Source organism: Schistocerca gregaria, chromosome X (assembly GCF_023897955.1).
Source record: "Schistocerca gregaria isolate iqSchGreg1 chromosome X, iqSchGreg1.2, whole genome shotgun sequence".
NCBI lineage: Eukaryota > Metazoa > Arthropoda > Insecta > Orthoptera > Acrididae > Schistocerca > Schistocerca gregaria.
The window spans coordinates 574,794,534-574,814,116 of NC_064931.1; the positions used below are offsets into that span (position 1 = coordinate 574,794,534).

The following is a 19,583-nucleotide window of genomic DNA, read 5'->3' on the forward strand; positions in this document are numbered from 1 at the left end:
AGTTGAACGGAATGGACAGTGTCTTGAAAGGAGGATATAAGATGAACATTAACAAAAGCAAAACGAGGATAATGGAATGTAGTCAAATTAAATCGGGTGATGCTGAGGGAATTAGATTAGGAAATGAGACACTTAAAGTAGTAAAGGAGTTTTGCTATTTAGGAAGTAAAATAACTGATGATGGTCGAAGTAGAGAGGATATAAAATGTAGACTGGCAATGGCAAGGAAAGCGTTTCTGAAGAAGAGAAATTTGTTAACATCGAATATAGATTTATGTATCAGGAAGTCGTTTCTGAAAGTATTTGTTTGGAGTGTACCCATGTATGGAAGTGAAACATGGACGATAACTAGTTTGGACAAGAAGAGAATAGAAGCTTTCGAAATGTGGTGCTACAGAAGAATACTGAAGATAAGGTGGATAGATCACGTAACTAATGAGGAGGTATTGAATAGGATTGGGGAGAAGAGAAGTTTGTGGCACAACTTGACTAGAAGAAGGGATCGGTTGGTAGGACATGTTTTGAGGCATCAAGGGATCACAAATTTAGCATTGGAGGGCAGCGTGGGGGGTAAAAATCGTAGAGGGAGACCGAGAGATGAGTACACTAAGCAGATTCAGAAGGATGTAGGTTGCAGTAGGTACTGGGAGATGAAGCAGCTTGCACAGGATAGAGTAGCATGGAGAGCTGCATCAAACCAGTCTCAGGACTGAAGACAACAACAACAATTTAATTTCGTTGAATGACGCTAACTTTCATTTTAACACATTAGCACATTTGTTACAACTTCAAATTACTGTCACACACTTTAATTTCCGTGATAGTTTGAACATGAGGAGACACTGATGGTAAGTATACTTCCGACTGTTCTGTACAGTTTACATTTAATTAGGGATGTATTGTCAGAAGTACAAGGGTAGAGTTAGCAGAAAATGTTTAATGATTATACAGTGTGGTCAGAAATAGTCTGAAAAGCCCGGAAGGATGTTTCAGGGTAGGCTTCGCTGAGAAGTAACTTATTAAAAACTTCGATACGTTGCGCCGTTCGTGAGTTGATAAGCATTGAACTTAGTCACCCCACTGTGCATGCAAACTGAACCGAACGTCAGAGACGGTGTCACCAGAAGTATTAAGACCAAACAAGAAAGCGATACAAAAATTGGACATGTGTCGGTAGTAAGGATCGCATCGGAGCCGTCTCGTGTGCTACTGACTTACTAATTATTTATAAACTCAATCAAATCTCCTTGCCATTTTCGGTTTTCAAGTGACCATCGTTGAAGTATAATGTCCATACTCGCAATGTTGTATTTACTACCATCACTCTGAAGTAGCGTACTTCAGAGGGATTTCAAGACTGGGATTCGTTTCGTAATTTCATTCGAATGCAATAGGAGATTTTTCAAAGCTGCTCGCCGTCACGGAGGAAGATATTAGCTAGCAAGATACGAACATTGGGCAGTCCATAAAACAACGAGATAAGTGGACATATATCTCATACGAAGTTTCATAACAAAAACCTCCAGTGTATAATGTATGTATGCTTCTGACCTAGACCAATATTCACGATAAGATCTCTGGTCCATAGGTACCCATTCCAGTCGTTGGTCTATGCAACGAGAATTGCAGCGAATACATTATTTATAGCACTGCTATGAAATTAATAAGTAAACAAAAGGACAGAAAAATTTTTAAGTAACTACACGTGAATCTGCCAACTCTCTTTACAGTTCATGATTCTACTAGCTCCATTACAGCATCATGGCTACAACACCTCAGTTATATCGCTGACAATGACAGTTGCATCTTCAAATTTCATAATTTGATATTTGAGACAAAATTTACAAAAAAAAACAGCGATTTTGATGGATTATTGTGCCGTGGCACTAGAGCGGTATACTTTCAGAGAACACAAGTTACAACACTAAAGGCATTAAATGTGGGAAGCCTTCGACTACCGATGTATGGTTTCCTGTCACTGCATTTTAACAAATCGTACCTTGACGCGTTTTCGAGAGAATGTGCTGATGCTTTTTAACAGTTTATAGCCATACCACGTGCACATTAAAAGTCGCTAAGCACACGGTGAATTCCATACAATATGGCGTCTCCTCAGGTCTGCTTGTGACGTAAAAAATGCCGCATCTCATTGGCCACGTTCCTATCCACAAAGCGTGTACCTGACATGACGGGCTGTTCATTTCACACTTCGCATTGCAGTTGAACGTGGAATTCCACGCAGTGTCGTCACCAGCTCCATGTCAATGTACGTTTTGATGTCCGATGGGAGGATGGCTGAATTTATACAGGTTGTTCCCGTAAGAACACGCAAAAATTTAAGAGGACATAGAGGATGCACCACTGACAATCAGATAGGGAACCTGGGGGGTCGGAGAAACAAGCTTGAATAAAACCACAGTAATACACTCCAGGAAATTGAAATAAGAACACCGTGAATTCATTGTCCCAGGAAGGGGAAACTTTATTGACACATTCCTGGGGTCAGATACATCACATGATCACACTGACAGAACCACAGGCACACAGACACAGGCAACAGAGCATGCACAATGTCGGCACTAGTACAGTGTACATCCACCTTTCGCAGCAATGCAGGCTGCTATTCTCCCATGGAGACGATCGTAGAGATGCTGGATGTAGTCCTGTGGAACGGCTTGCCATGCCATTTCCACCTGGCGCCTCAGTTGGACCAGCGTTCGTGCTGGACGTGCAGACCGCGTGAGACGACGCTTCATCCAGTCCCAAACATGCTCAATGGGGGACAGATCCGGAGATCTTGCTGGCCAGGGTAGTTGACTTACACCTTCTAGAGCACGTTGGGTGGCACGGGATACATACGGACGTGCATTGTCCTGTTGGAACAGCAAGTTGCCTTGACGGTCTAGGAATGGTAGAACGATGGGTTCGATGACGGTTTGGACGTACCGTGCACTATTCAGTGTCCCCTCGACGATCACCAGAGGTGTACGGCCAGTGTAGGAGATCGCTCCCCACACCATGATGCCTGGTGTTGGCCCTGTGTGCCTCGGTCGTATGCAGTCCTGATTGTGGCGCTCACCTGCACGGCGCCAAACACGCATACGACCATCATTGGCACCAAGGCAGAAGCGACTCTCATCGCTGAAGACGACACGTCTCCATTCGTCCCTCCATTCACGCCTGTCGCGACACCACTGGAGGCGGGCTGCACGATGTTGGGGCGTGAGCGGAAGACGGCCTAACGGTGTGCGGGACCGTAGCCCAGCTTCATGGAGACGGTTGCGAATGGTCCTCGCCGATACCCCAGGAGCAACAGTGTCCCTAATTTGCTGGGAAGTGGCGGTGTGGTCCCCTACGGCACTGCGTAGGATCCTACGGTCTTGGCGTGCATCCGTGCGTCGCTGCGGTCCGGTCCCAGGTCGACGGGAACGTGCATCTTCCGCCGACCACTGGCGACAACATCGATGTACTGTGGACACCTCACGCCCCACGTGATGAGCAATTCGGCGGTACGTCCACCCGGCCTCCCGCATGCCCACTATACGCCCTCGCTCAAAGTCCGTCAACTGCACATACCGTTCACGTCCACGCTGTCGCGGCATGCTACCAGTGTTAAAGACTGCGATGGAGCTCCGTATGCCACGGTAAACTGGCTGACACTGACGGCAGCGGTGCACAAATGCTGCGCAGCTAGCGCCATTCGACGGCCAACACCGAGGTTCCTGGTGTGTCCGCTGTGCCGTGCGTGTGATCATTGCTTGTACAGCCCTCTCGCAGTGTCCGGAGCAACTATGGTGGGTCTGACACCGGTGTCAATGTGTTCTTTTTTCCATTTCCAGGAGTGTATGTACTTTTTTATTTGTATTAGTTACAATTAATTGCAAATACCATCACTGACATAATGAACTTACCATTTGTACTATACCACACAAAATGAGCTGAAACTGACGGCCATCAAATTCAATGCAAACAACATCGGCAAACAAGATTCTGGCACACCTTGACAAATTTCCCTGGTGTGTTTCGAAACACATCACCGGCAGCTACCATTCTGGCAATTAATTCTAACTCCGTATCAACTGGGGTCTCACACACAAGTGACTTTAGATCTCCCCATTGGAAATAATGAAGGGGAGTCGGGTCAGGTGACCTCGCAGGCCATGGAACAGGACTACCTCTTCCAATCCAGCGACCAGGAAGTGAAGCATTCAGATGGTTGCGGACATCCACACTGAGGTGAGGCGGTGCGCTGTCATGTTATGTCCACGTCATCAGAAGGAAAGTGACCGGTACGTTCTCCAGCAACTCAGAACTTTTTGCACGAACCTGAAGTACAGGTGGCCATTCAGACGGCCAGGTACAAGATGTGGCCCAATGAGTTGCCTACAATGCCGGCCCACATATTCACAGCGAAACGTACTTAACTCGCTGTGGGGGATATGGTGTAATTGTTGATCGTGGACTACTCGTCTCGCGCAATTATCTCCAGCGCCCATTTCACGTGCAATACGAGTAGTACTTTTTTTTAGAGTCCGCTGCAACGCGTTGCAGCACCCTCTCTTCAAAAATCAGGTATGTGCGTGGTTCCTCATTTTGCCGCGTTCCTCGTTTCCTCTTTCCAATGAACCAGTCTCCCGCATTCGTCGATCGAGAGAAACACTCGTCGTGACGGATGGTGCCTGATAGGAAATCGTTCCCTGTACAGCCTTTCATCAGCGACAGCGTTGAAACGTGCTTCCCCCCACACACGAGGTTCATGTCAGTCAGTCCTGTAAAATTGTACCGGTATTGCTCCTCATGTATTGTACATCTCTGAATAGCACTGAATAATTGATGGGTCTGTCGTTGACTGGTAGTACGTTCAGTCATTGGACAATGTAAATACGATACAACAGAGGCACCACATGTACAAGTGAAGTAAACGAAACCTGCATCCTGATGTCCTTCAAATGGCTCTGAGCACTATGGGACTTAACATCTGAGGTCATCAGTCCCCTAGAACTTATAACTACTTAAACCTAAATAACCTAAGGACATCACACCCATCCATGCCCGAGGCAGGATTCGAACCTGCGTCCGTAGCGGTCGCGCGGTTCTATGCTGAAGCGCCTAGAACCGCTCGGCCACAACGGCCGACCCTGATGTCTTAGTAATGAAGCTTGTTTTCTTGCAGGAAATAAAGATCGTACATGTAAATAAACATCAGAGTAAGTGGAAACTTGTGCACATGTTAGTTTTAAATAAGCTGGAAAACAGTGATGTTAGACAAAGCGGCAGCCAAGTTCACTTCTACATCTCTTTACGCTGGCTTCTCCGACCCCAGGTTCCCTACCTCAGATTGTTCAGTGGAGCATTCTCTATGTTCCGTTAAATTTTTGCACGCTCTTACGGGAACACACTGTTGTTGCGTCGTTTGTGGAAAGTCCTAAACGAAGTACCCGTCGTTGGGCATGTGGAATAAGCCAAACCTCCGTTGTCCGGATATTTCACACCAATAAGTGGCATTCTTACAAGCTGCAGATGCAACATCGACTTAACGAGGATGACCCTGATCGCCGGTTGGAGTTCTGCCTGTGGGCTACTGAACAACACGAACTAGATCCTTCGTTTGCCAAGGGCACAATGTTCAGCGACGAGGTGTATTTCACTTTAAACGGGGAGGTTAATCGACGTAACTGTCGATACTGGAGTGACGCAAATCCGAACTGAGTTGCTCCAATTTGAGAACATAGTCCAGCGAAGGTGATGGTATGGCACATAGGACACCCGCATCATTGGGCCATTTTTTAATTACAACACCGTAACTGCACCACAGTATCTGATGCTGCTGTAGGACCTTGTGTTCCCTTCCACACTGAACGTTGACGGCTCTTTCCCATCTTATTTTCAGCACGATGGAGCCCCTCAACACTATGGCATTTGTGTCCGTGAATGGTTGGAGTAACAACTGCCAGGGAATTGGATTGGTCGCCGTCTTCCCATGGAGTGACCGCCCAGATCCCTTGACTTAACGCCCCTTGATTTTTGTCAGTGTGGACATCATAAGCATATAGCGTATGCTGAGAGCATCCGTGATTTGAGACACCTGAAGGAATGCATACAACACGCCTGTGACTAAATTGCAGGATACACTCTCCTCCGTGTGCAGTCAGAGTGATTGCGGCGACTACAGTTGTGCATTGCACGAGATGGACAACACGTAGAACATGTGTTGTAGCAGTCGGTATGAAGGTAATTTCCCAACACTGAACATTAATAACCTGCAAACTGTACAAGATATACAAAAATAAAATTACACCACTAAATTCCAGAGCTCAAGCAAGTGTTACTTGATATGTCATATATCCCCTTCCTTGAATCTAAAATGGTGGATTTAAAGATGGCGGCCATGAATGACATTCACTCCAAAAGTTGCGGCCCCACATCAAATCTATGTTTCCATCATCACATTTCAATTTTCCCTTTAACCTTCCAACTTATGAAGGTGTCAAAGGTCTTTTGACTCGCCCTGTATTTTTCAGAAGACACCTATTGTACATAATGACGAGTGTGCATGTGCAGTACTAACAGAATGTACCTGTGGGTCAGAAAACAATTGAGATGTTCTTCAATTCTTGTTTTGGAGATTGTTTTCCAAAGCTTTGCGTAGTAATTCTGCCATACGAACACCAGTTCTTACCGAAACAGTGAATTTTTTGCTTGTTTTACTGCTCATCGACATCTTTCACGGAGGTGCGCTTCCTCTATTACTTTATTTACGTTGGATCTGACTGCGGGACAGTCCAGCGCAGCGCAGTGTAGTGCGGTCTCCGCAACTCCTTCGCCGACGCTAACGACACACTGCCTTGCGCCCGCCGGGCGCAATTCTTCAATGAGCCTGGTCCAAATGGAACGTTACTGCTACATCGTGACCGGATTCCTAGAGAACATTACACTCCAAAACCTCGAAAAGAAACGTCAAATTCTTCGCAAATCCAGTTTTTTATGTGCCAACCTCGCCAGTCACGATTTTCTTTTTTAAGCACAGCTTGTGATTCCATCAGTGGACCCGTATTAATGTCCGTTAGTAGGTGTTCGGATACTTCAGATCCGATAGTTATGCAGAATATAGATCGCTAAGACTGAAATAACTTTTCAAATTTTGGAATTAGACTAGCGGCAGCTGCCTCTGGTGGTCTGCACGGAGGAGGACGAGACGAGTATCTGTTCCTACAGCGGGCTGTGTGGTGACAGACAGACGTCTATTGTTCCCAGCATGTGAGGTGACATAACTGCTTATACAGCGAGCCACCCATGTGCAATGAGCCGCTAGTTACAGTGCGGTTTACAGCGTCGATCTGACGAGAAGCCATAGCAGTCCCCCAAAAAAAAAAAAAAAAAAAAAAAAAAAAAAAAAAAAAAAAAAAAAGAAACACGGTACAGGAGCAAGAATCACGGTACAGGAGTTGTAGCTACGCGGTTAACTGCCGGCTGTCAGGAGAGGCGCACAAGACACTAGAGACTGACATGCAGGACTCGTCGCATAATATTTAAGTTGTTCCTACCTCTCCCATTTCAATCCTGCTATTATACATGACAGCGATTTGTTTGAAGCTGCACCAGTGGGCTATAGTTTTAAACTTGGGGGAAGTGGAGTAGTTCTTTTTCCTACGTCCCTCTCTAGAAGTCCACTACTCTGCTCATAGTGACATCATGCGCTGATAACTGGTTTTAGCACAATGATAGTGGAAGGACGAGCACTTTACAGTGAAACATTCCTACATTGTTATGTATCAAGTATGTATTTGTTTAAATAACGCACCTCTGTGCATTATTGTTAGTATTTGGGAAACTGGGAGAAAATTGTCCAAAAATTGTAATAAACTGCCTGAAAACAGTAAAAAATTTCCGCAAAACTAAACAACAATGGAAGGTGCTCATACGTTGGGAGTTGGTTCATTGTTGTAACTTCTGCTGCGGATGCAATATGTTGATTGACCAATGTACAGAGCACGAGCGATGAGTCCATCTCATGGTGATGGCTACCAGAACCGGACTAGTGTTGGGGAAACCTCTTAGGTGACCCTGACGTAATTACGGTGTCCAGGCCGACGAATTGGCCTGGATGAGTAGGGGAAGATGGAACTTTGAGTGATATGGCCATCCTAATACTCGCGCCAACTAAAGTGACGATACCCGTAAGAGTTCGGGAGGTGGTCAATGGCCGGGTAGTCTTTAACTATATGAAGATAACTGTTAAGGAAGAATTGAATGGATGGGCAAATATCCTTTAGGAACATCAAGAATGTAGGTTGTGGACAGTTGGGAATGTGGGACTCACGGGAAGCGTGCAAGGGATAAGTTCCTGCAGTCGCGCTATCCTCTGAGCCCTCGGTGGCTCAAATGGATAGAGCGCCTGCCATGTAAGCAGGAGCTCTGAGCACTATGGGACTTTCCATCTGAGGTCATCAGTCCCCTAGAACTAAGAACTAACTAAACCTAACTAACCTAAGGACATCACACACATCCATGCCCGAGGCAGGATTCGAACCTGCGACCGTAGTGGTCGCGCGGTTTCAGATTGTAGCCCCTAGAACCGCTCGGTCACAGCGTCCAGCTACTTCAGAGTGATTGTAATAAATACAACATCGCGAGTATCGATATTATACATGCACGTAGTAACATTTGACATACTTCAACTATGGTCAACTTAAAACCGAAAATGGCAAGGAAATTCGATTGAGTTTACAATTAATTTGTACTAGTTATTACAGCACTATGCAGCGTTCGTCAGGCTGCAGTTCGCTGTTCAAGCCGTCGAGTCCAAACGTTCTTCTCCACTATTCTTCGACAATCGCTAAAAGATTTAACGCAGCTATTGTACGCGCGTCTGCTTTCGTATAGAAACTCAGATTTGCGCGCAAAGTATAGCCGAGAACTGCCACTAGCGAGCGCTGCGGTCACAAATCACGATTAGGAACACGTTCCGTGAGATGTAACAGATCATTTCAAGGACACCACGTCTGGCGTGCTTCGCGGTGAGGACCACGTCCCATGCTGGACTAGTTTAATGCAGCAGATCCGGGTTGGATTCTGGTAAACTTTTTATTTGTCACGATATATTACATTACAGCCTAGAATATTACTGGACCCGTTTCATTTTTTTCCATTTGATATGTATTACTCTGTGCCACTAGCAATAATTAGATATGGCATCACATATGCCTTACCAACATCAAAGGACCTTACTAACAAGATATTGTGCTCGGGAGTTTAAAACCTGAGTTCATGACGAGAAGGTGTCGCCAAATTGCTTCTCGTACGGTTGTGTAGAATATGTGGTTCCAAGACACTTAGAAATAAAAACTTGCCTTGCGGGAGTGGAGGAGTCGCGAAGTTGAACTTTTGACACGTGGCAGTGATAGGACCTGGAGTTTTTTCCTGAATAAAATGCCAACACCAGTTGCACTTTCCTGTTTGTTTTGAAAACCACGACTTGTTTTGATTCCGAAGGCCATTATCCAGTGGGATCTACATAGTATTGAAAAATGACGTGTAGTGGAATTACTGAAATAGAGAGGAATGTAGCAATATGCATCATCAACGGTTAGTATAATACATAAATGTTACATAAAAGCTTTTTTTTATAAACTTGACTAAAGCTGCATAATCGAAAATTATTCTGTGATTAAAAATTACAGAAATATGTACCATATTAAATAATACTGATGAACAAATACTCAACGGACAGTCTTGGTGCTTCAATGCTTTCCTGTTTCCACTAGTTTTTCAACATTACTTAGTTTATGTTACATATTTCTGTTTTTTAGTAATAGACGACTTTACATATTTTTATTATGCTTTTATGAAATTTATGAAAGAAATGTTTCGCAACAGTTATGTATTACGCTTGCTGTTTGTGATGTACACTAGAACATTATTCCCTCTCTGAATTACATTATAGTTCGGTTTTCGGCACTATAAAGGTGTCACTGGATAATGGCCTTTGAGGCCGAAACCGGTAGCGATTTTTAAAATAAACTATGGAAACAGAGCTGGCTTTTTTATTCAAAATCAATACTGTAGTTGCGGAACCTGCATGAACATACTCCGCATGCTAGACAACGAATTATTTTTTGTTGTTGACTGAAGCACTGTCAATTGTGCGGTATGGCTCCACAGACAAACCTTCCTAGGCACAGGCTACCTACTAACGACGAAGTAAAGATTCATGCAGCTGCAGCACATTTGTCTCAATCGTAAAAAGTATCAAAAGTAGTCTTTTCCTGACAGACTGCAGTAATAGCATTACTCCACTGAAACATTTTAAAAATGGGACACCATATTTAAGTGCTCCATCCATTGAAATATCGAACGTAAGCCTTCATCGCTATTTGGTATAATGGCCAATATTGGCTACTCCTAATGAAGGTTCTTCTGGACAGCTACCACTAAATCCGTATCGAAGAAGTTTTACAGTTAGAATGTGTAGTGTTACTCTTAGTGCATTCTTGGAGCCGTATTCTAATAGGGGTTGCCGCTCCACACGTTGTAGACAACAATGATCATTTCATTCACGATAACCTAAGAACTCTTCGACTCCGTAGAAATAGAGCAATGAGAACACTTCAGTCACTTAGTTTCGGCTTAAGAGCATCTTCAGGCTGATGTAGGGAGATTGTATATATCTTAATATGAAAAGAATGAGCTTCATATACGAAAAAAGAACTGCTTACTAGGTGCACAGCTGCATAGATATTATACCAGAATACCATTTACAATTTTAAGATGATCTTAATCCCGGAAATATTTCTAAAAATGAACGTTTTATTTACGCATAACAATTTATTGGAGTGTTTCTTCTTAAGAAGTTCAGTTCTATTATTCTTCACGACGCTCACTTCCTCTGCTCTGTCTATTGAACATTAATTTCACTGGTGGGCGACTCGCTTGTTATACTCTTCCAATAGCCAAAACAACTTAGCTAAAACCCTAAAACGAAGCTGTGTTATGCTATTGATAAAAAAATGGCTCTGAGCACTATGAGACTCAACATCTGAGGTCATAAGTCCCCTAGAACTTAGAACTACTTAAACCTAACTAACCTAAGGACATCACACACATCCATGCCCTAGGCAGGATTCGAACCTGCGACCGTAGCAGTCGCTCGGTTCCGGACTGAAGCGCCTAGAACCGCTGCTATTGATCACTAACACATTCAAAACTCAGTGGATTCGATGGCACCCTATGCTGAAATTATCTAGGCTCTTGGAGGCGTGACCATGGGGGATATGATTTATAGCTCTGTAGATTTATTACTTCTTTTGGACAACTATAGTCCAAATATCCCGAGTGTTTTCGTATTTTTACACACGTTACATTATAAGAATGACGATCAGTCATTAGAAGTTGAACCGTATGAAGTACCTAGAAGTATAAGGAAATAGTCTGCAGTAATAAATACACAAATCTAGATGGTGAAGAATACCAAATCTTCGATTCTTCAGCACTATATACACTAACTTCGATGATCCCTCTTCAAAACTTCACGTAAGCCTCATTTTTTCAATTTGTTCCCACACTGACTTCCATTCTATTCCTCCATTTTCCCTGTATTTATTTTTTCATTGTGATTGTCAATACACTCCTCATATTCTATTTAGATTTTCCCTACAATGAGAAAGTTCCTCATACCTGGACTTTTAATTTAGCACTTTTCCTGTAACAACTGTAAATATTTTTACTGTTTTTCGATCACCTGCTACATGTAATACTCTTCGAGCTATTCTTCAATACTTTTCCCTTTTATGACTTATTTTATTGTTCTCGTTAACTTGTTATATAGGCACTTAGTTTTACTACATGTATATCCACTTCTCTCTTGAGTGAACTTTTTTGCTGATGTTATCCCTTTCTCCCTTCCACCTCCTTAAAACGAGTTTTTCACTTTTTGACAATTTTATATTCGTTGTTTACTGCAATGGTACAGCCTAAGCACGAGAAAAGTTTTAAATCATGTTCTCTTTCGTATTACTGGAACCCAAAAGGTTAAAGATACAAACACAATAATGGCATGTAACTATTCAGGAACAGTTAAAACTGTATAACGATTTCTCCCTTACTTCTATTTTTCTCCGGGGCGTTTCCTATAAATTTGCAGTTTTTAATGCTTATATTGTGTTCTTCATTAATCAGTTCTTTATGTGCAAACGTAAAACGAGCTTCATAAATGAATTACAATTTTTTCTCATACCTGAGCACAATCCTTCGGGTTAATTCAAAATCTGTGGAACACAGCTCTCTTGAAAACAGTAGCTCCTTTTAAGCCATACGGATTTATTTTCAAGAACGCATCATCGTTTTCCTGAAACACAAATAGAACAATACATAAATTTTCCCGTATGAACATACAATTGCACAGCACTAACAAAAAACTTAGTGCATACTTTGACTACACTGTACATAAATGTTACTGAATGTCTGCTCAATCATTGGGCAGTAAGTTTTAGAAACTGTCAACGTTTTCTGATTTCAAGTTGTTGAGAGACGTCTGGTTCGACTTTAAAGTGTCTCACCGAAGTTCATAGTTTTAGTTAAGTTTTAAGAACAGACAAATCTGAAAACTTGTTTACTGAAGCAGGTCTCCAGGATATGGACTTCTTACATTCACACACAAAATATGTAACCTGTGAGGACGTTCCGAAAAGAAAGTCCTTTGAATTTTTTATTCCGTTTTCAGCATCGGTTGTGGTACAGTCAGTGACAGAATTTGTGAGACCCTCGCCTCATCGTTCTGCTCAACTGCACAGCTTTGCTATCTGATAGCACAGCGTAACATGCGAGGAGGACAGGTATTACCAGCATATTAATCTTAATCTAAAATCTTTCCTAACATTATCCGACTTTTTCAGGTCACGTGGGTGACTATATTACTACTAATTTATTTACCTCGTATGTGTATCTGTTGTGTTCAATAAATTAACGAAAAAATGCTATTTAGAATTCACTGTACTAATACAAACGAGTTACAACCTATTAAAACGTTACCAAATGAGTATTTTTTCATTAAAACGAAGTATTTCATATTGCCAAGAATTAGCACACGAATTAGCAGGATAACACGAACTTTCAACTTCGAAACGATCTCTGTATTCAGTCTATGGTCACAATGAAGTAGCGTTATAGAACCACCACGGAAGTATGCAGACGTAACACCTCTATACCTACAGAGTACAGAACCAAGATAGCAACAGAACTTATGGAGCAGAAGTTGTATTAGGATTTCTTCACTGAAAGCAAGTGTATCTACTAGTGGCTTTTTAAAGAACTGCGTCAAACACGGCTCACTTTTTGTCCCTATGATGTCCAAGACGCGCGAGTTAACTGACGAAGCAAGCTCCAGTTTGTTTGAACGAGCTTCCTGGACTCTAAATCACCATTTTTCTACCTCTGTCATGAAATGAGAATAATTCAGATTTAATAATGTAAATGACAAGAAAGCAATTTACCAGAGTAATATTCGGAGCCAAACGCGTACGTAAATCGACGGTCACGTAACTGCCGTAAGTATTCTACAATGTTTCCATTCTTCAGAAGACTAACGACAGGCTGATATGGAGAAAGTTCGCCCTTCAAACAAACGGCGTTGCCGGCTGCCATTGCATTGACTGGAAGCAGAAATACCTAATGTAGGCCAATGAGTTTCTTTCTCATTTTTCTAACTATGATATGGCTCTAAAGCGTAATTACGAGAAACATCCAGATGCGCTGACAGCAACTCCATCATAATAAATAATGAGCAGGGAAAATTAGTTCAGGGTTAGTCCTCTTTTGTTGCCGCCGTAGGTATTTTGCTTCTGTGCCTTATGGAAACAGTAAACTAAAAAAATATTTACTGGAAGCGATTAGCTTTTTTACCACCACCAGACGCTATCAACGTTATACGTAACAACATTTCAACGAACTGTACAAGGGACTTTTTCGCAATGACCAGAAAAGTAGTACTCAAAATCTTCGAAGGTAATTAAACAGGTGAATCATTGCAGTGAAAGAATCCAGATTCTGATAGCATGAAAGGAGAAATAGTTGCGATAAGAATGTGCAACAAGGAACAAAAAGTAGCGACAGTGATGTGTCTATTCTGCCTGTCACTAGTCTTATGAAGACTTCGCAGTATTATAGAATACTTTGGGCAACTACTTTACCATCGATTTACTTCCTGGTATGGCTCAAAACATTAACCTGGTAAATTCACTGGACACTGTCATTTAGATTAAGTATGACAAAGGTAGCGAATTTATGGTTTGAGACCAGGAAGCGCGTTCCAATACAAACTGCGGCCTGCCTTGCCATTTACGTTACTGATTCTCTTTCTTGGCCATCATTGGAACAAGTGAGTGCTGTTTGACACAGTTGTATGCGAACTTAGCGGTGAAATGTTCGACCTTCACGCAGAAGAAAGTGTTATTTTTCGGTTCTAGTGACACTAGAGACAAGGTTTTCACCTCTGCTGTAAAAGCCACTAGCAGGCAGATCGGCTTTCAGTGAAGAAATCTGAAGAAAACTTCCGCTCCATAAAATTTCTCGCTCTCTTTATTCCGTGCCCTTTTGGATTCATAGGTGAAAGACTTGCTGAATTACACACTTGTTACGGCGTGATTTTTCTGCTTCTGTCAATTGCATTTTCATAATTGTGGCACTGAATGATTTGTGAACTGTTATGCCCCGCTACGTTTGCATACTTCCGTGGTAGTCCTGTAACGCTACTTCACGGTAAGGACTGAATGTAGAGAGGGGGGTTTCGAAGTTTGAAGTTCGTATGATCGTGCTAATTCGTGTGCTAACTCTTGAAAATATGAAATACTTCATTTTATTAAAAAAATGTTCTTCCTGTAACGTCATCATGATAAGTTGTAACTCGTTTGTGTTAGTACAGTGCATACTAAATACCGTTTCTTTCGTTAGTTTATTGAACAAAGCAGATAAGCATAGTGAAATCAGCAGCAATATAGCCGCCCACATGACCTAAAATAGGCTGGTAATGTTCGGAAAGATTTTCGACTTCACGCGTATAGACAATATGGTGGCCTTACTTTTTCTCCTTTAATGTTGTGCGGTCTTAACAGACAGTAAAGCTATTCGGTTCAGCGGAACGATGAGGCGAGAGTTATCGCAAATGGTGTGAAAAGCGACAATTGCGGTCCACCACAAGAATAGTAAAGGCATTCCGTTAAATTTCGGCGACACGATAGATCACACCAATCAAAGCTGTGTAACTGAATTCCTAGGGATTACAATTACGAGCAACTTAAACTGAGACGAACAAGAATGTTGTGGGTAAGTCTAAAATTAGAAGAACGCTTAGAATATGGAAGAAATCCACTGATGAGACTCTTGTCCGTCCTCTGCTAGAGTATTGCTGTGCAGTATGGGATCCTTACCAGATACGACTAACGGAGGGCATCGGAGAATTTCAAAGAAAGGTAGCTGGTCACGCATGATCGCCGAAATAGGAGAGAGTCACGGATACAACCCGCGAGTTGGAATGGCTGTCGTTAGAACAGGGGCGTTTTTCGTTGCGTCGACACACACTCCTGGAAATTGAAATAAGAACACCGTGAATTCATTGGCCCAGGAAGGGGAAACTTTATTGACACATTCCTGGGGTCAGATACATCACATGATCACACTGACAGAACCACAGGCACATAGACACAGGCAACAGAGCATGCACAATGTCGGCACTAGTACAGTGTATATCCACCTTTCGCAGCAATGCAGGCTGCTATTCTCCCATGGAGACGATCGTAGAGATGCTGGATGTAGTCCTGTGGAACGGCTTGCCATGCCATTTCCACCTGGCGCCTCAGTTGGACCAGCGTTCGAGCTGGACGTGCAGACCGCGTGAGACGACGCTTCATCCAGTCCCAAACATGCACAATTGGGGACAGATCCGGAGATCTTGCTGGTCAGGGTAGTTGACTTACACCTTCTAGAGCACGTTGGGTGGCACGGGATACATGCGGACGTGCATTGTCCTGTTGGAACAGCAAGTTCCCTTGCCGGTCTAGGAATGGTAGAACGATGGGTTCGATGACGGTTTAAATGTACCGTGCACTATGCAGTGTCCCCTCGACGATCACCAGAGGTGTACGGCCAGTGTAGGAGATCGCTCCCCACACCATGATGCCTGGTGTTGGCCCTGTGTGCCTCGGTCGTATGCAGTCCTGATTGTGGCGCTCACCTGCACGGCGCCAAACACGCATACGACCATCATTGGCACCAAGGCAGAAGCGACTCTCATCGCTGAAGACGACACGTCTCCATTCGTCCCTCCATTCACGCCTGTCGCGACACCACTGGAGGCGGGCTGCACGATGTTGGGGCGTGAGCGGAAGACGGCCTAACGGTGTGCGGGACCGTAGCCCAGCTTCATGGAGACGGTTGCGAATGGTCCTCGCCGATACCCCAGGAGCAACAGTGTCCCTAATTTGCTGGGAAGTGGCGGTGTGGTCCCCTACGGCACTGCGTAGGATCCTACGGTCTTGGCGTGCATCCGTGCGTCGCTGCGGTCCGGTCCCAGGTCTACGGGACGTTCACCTTCCGCCGACCACTGGCGACAACATCGACGTACTGTGGAGACCTCACGCCCCACGTGTTGAGCAATTCGGCGGTACGTCCACCCGGCCTCCCGCATGCCCACTATACGCCCTCGCTCGAAGTCCGTCAACTGCACGTACGGTTCACGTCCACGCTGTCGCGGCATGCTACCAGTGTTAAAGACTGCGATGGAGCTCCGTATGCCACGGCAAACTGGCTGACACTGACGGCGGCGGTGCACAAATGCTGCGCAGCTAGCGCCATTCGACGGCCAACACCGCGGTTCCTGGTGTGTCCGCTGTGTCGTGCGTGTGATCATTGCTTGTACAGCCCTCTCGCAGTGTCCGGAGCAAGTATGGTGGGTCTGACACACCGGTGTCAATGTGTTCTTTTTTCCATTTCCAGGAGTGTATTTTCATAAAATTGTTATCACCAACTTTCTCTTCCGAAGGCGAAAATATTTTGTTGGCGCCTATGTACATAGGAAGGAATTGAACCTCGCATGGGAATAATCGTGTGTTCGTTTCTTCTCGCGCGCCATTCGAGAGTGAAACGTAGAGTTACATGGCAGTGCTTCCCTGGGCATGGCCCTTTTGGACGTGGTGTACACTCCCTTCCCTCCGACTTTGAAACTGACCAGCCCTAGAAATCATATGATTCCAAACCGACGTGCAACTTGGCGTTATTCGCATTAACGAATGATTTCCAGGTGTGAAAGAAGCGGTAAGTAAAAAATCCAAGGACCATGTGAGGAGCGATTCCCAGGTGTTCGGGTTTTTTATCCATTTTACTACATTTGCTCTGAAATGTCTATCACTACTAGACACCGGTTTATTTCACTATCTCTTTAATACAACTAAGAGGGGTTGCGAGCTGTACAGAACGATCAAATTTAAATGCACTTGCGGTATCGAGAGAAAGGGCACAAACTCAATCGGCCGATGACGGAAGATAAGAAATAGCGGAGGCGGCGCTAAGGGAACGGTTCAGGAATCGACTAAAATTTATTTAGGTGACTTACGTACCACGTGACTCATGATACTTTAATTCCAATCTTCCCGTGCACGAAGGAGTTTACGATTCGTCATTGCGCCACTTCGACCGGTAAGAGAAACGCTTCTGAAGTGAAAGCTGAACACACGTGCGTCAATAGTGAAGGTCCAAATGAAAGACTTCACTAGTGAAGAAAGAACATTGCCATTAAAGGCGAGCGACGAGGAACAGGCAGAGGTATCACTACCCGTACTCAAAACTGTTTCGTGAAGAATCGACATGTTAATCATGGACGAGAAAATTGGCAACTGTACTAATTTTAAACGCTTCCTGGAGGATTACTTCGAAGTTAACTTACCAGTGGAAAGTGCAGCTTAGTTTAATTGTGTTTTAACATGTCTGAATACGAGTGGTACATCATCGAGGGATTTAGTATACTACAGTAGTGGACATCAGGACAGGCAGGGTTCCACGAAAGTGAAAGTACAATGATTGAAGCATACAGCTATCGAATTTACTATGTAAGTAGTAGATGTACATAAGAGGTGAACAATGACGAAATTAAAAAGTGGAAGTTTCTTTCGTAACACGAATAATAAAATAAAGCGTCTGCATTTCCTGGGTGGAAACTGGTATAAAGGTACTTACTGTACTGTTCTGTTATTGCATTGTTAGCACTTGTGTCCAACCTCCGTTCTTCCTATTTACCTCAAAAATTCTGTGTAACTTGACTCCGTTAGGGTTTGTAGTTCTTGCCGTGAAATTGTCACCCATTCTTTTCGTATCGTTCTTTTCACCTCATATACGGCCTGGATTGCCTTACATTGCGTTAAACACACTTTGCAAGAATTTCATGAAGGTTTTCCACGGGGTTCAAAGCTACGCACAGGCCAGGGCGAGACACCGATCTTTATCTTCAAGCCACTTTTTTGTTCCAACAGAACCATATACATATGTATTATCCTGTTGAAACAAGATACTTTCGTCATCTGGGTCCTCATACATAATCGATCCTGTGTATATGGTGGACTTCATTCTGGTGTTCTGTGAAGCATTGTGTGATTTACCATTAGCGCTGAAGGCTGTCCAAATCTTAACACATCCAGCACCAAACTTTCTACTCGTTATCTGTGGCTCTATTCTCAGATCATGTCACTAATACTGAAATCCATCCTTCCGATGTAACAAACTATCACCGATCACTTTACCCCATTCTGAAGCCTATGGCATGTTTTTCAGCAAACTCCGATCTAGTCTGTCTGTATTTGGGTGTTAAGGCGGGTTTCTGCAGATGTTTCTTGAATACTAGATGTTTGCCATGTGACAAAATCTGTCTCTCACGTCCGGCAGTTACTGACAACTGTAAGCCAGCAGCAAGTTGATAACAAAAACTTGGTTGTGGCTCTTCCTGTGGGCAAAAGTAACCCTTTCTAGTCTGAGAATTTTCTGCTTTGCCCATATTTTCCGTTCCGTCCACATCGTGCGCCCACTCTAACAAAATTTTCACTCACTGTATTAGGACAGTTCATCATCTTGGCAATTTGACGATTAGAGTGTCTTATTTCCTTGTACGTACGGATTTTTGCTTTTTGATCAGATAATAACCGTTTTCTGCGTGACATTGTCACTACCGTGGTATACGTGCACAACATCCACTGTCGTATCTGCAATAAAGCAACGAACGCATGCTAACATCGTTAACAGCCGACTGCCCTGATACAGAGTTCCACACTTTACTTGCTAAATCGTTCGTGTCTTGTTACATTTGACATCAAACGTGAAACCATTTGACTGCACTTGCCGGTATATTTTATTTCATACCACTTCATGTAAATTATGCAGACATATTGCAATCGACAAAGTTAATTTTCCAGCACATATCTATGCCTATAGGCCAATTTTTACTACTGTACTTCCTTGTACTGCATATTCGGCGGCTTTCCAAACGCTGTAGAACTGCTTGCCGCTATTGTTGAGAGCTTCCTTGTCAAAACTGTAAACGCAAGAATGTT

At 43.6% G+C, this 19,583-nt stretch overlaps 1 protein-coding gene across 6 annotated transcripts in view; it reads right to left on the reverse strand.

Moving 5' to 3' along the window:
* The window catches only part of LOC126299619 (plasma membrane calcium-transporting ATPase 3), a 1,680,486-nt gene that overhangs the window by 103,325 nt on the left and 1,557,578 nt on the right, over nt 1–19,583 (reverse strand). For all 6 annotated transcript variants that reach the window (XM_049991660.1, XM_049991657.1, XM_049991658.1 and 3 more), the window contains one exon: nt 12,233–12,343. The gene's annotated coding sequence lies outside the window, so the exon portion shown is untranslated. The remainder of the gene's footprint in view (nt 1–12,232; nt 12,344–19,583) is intronic.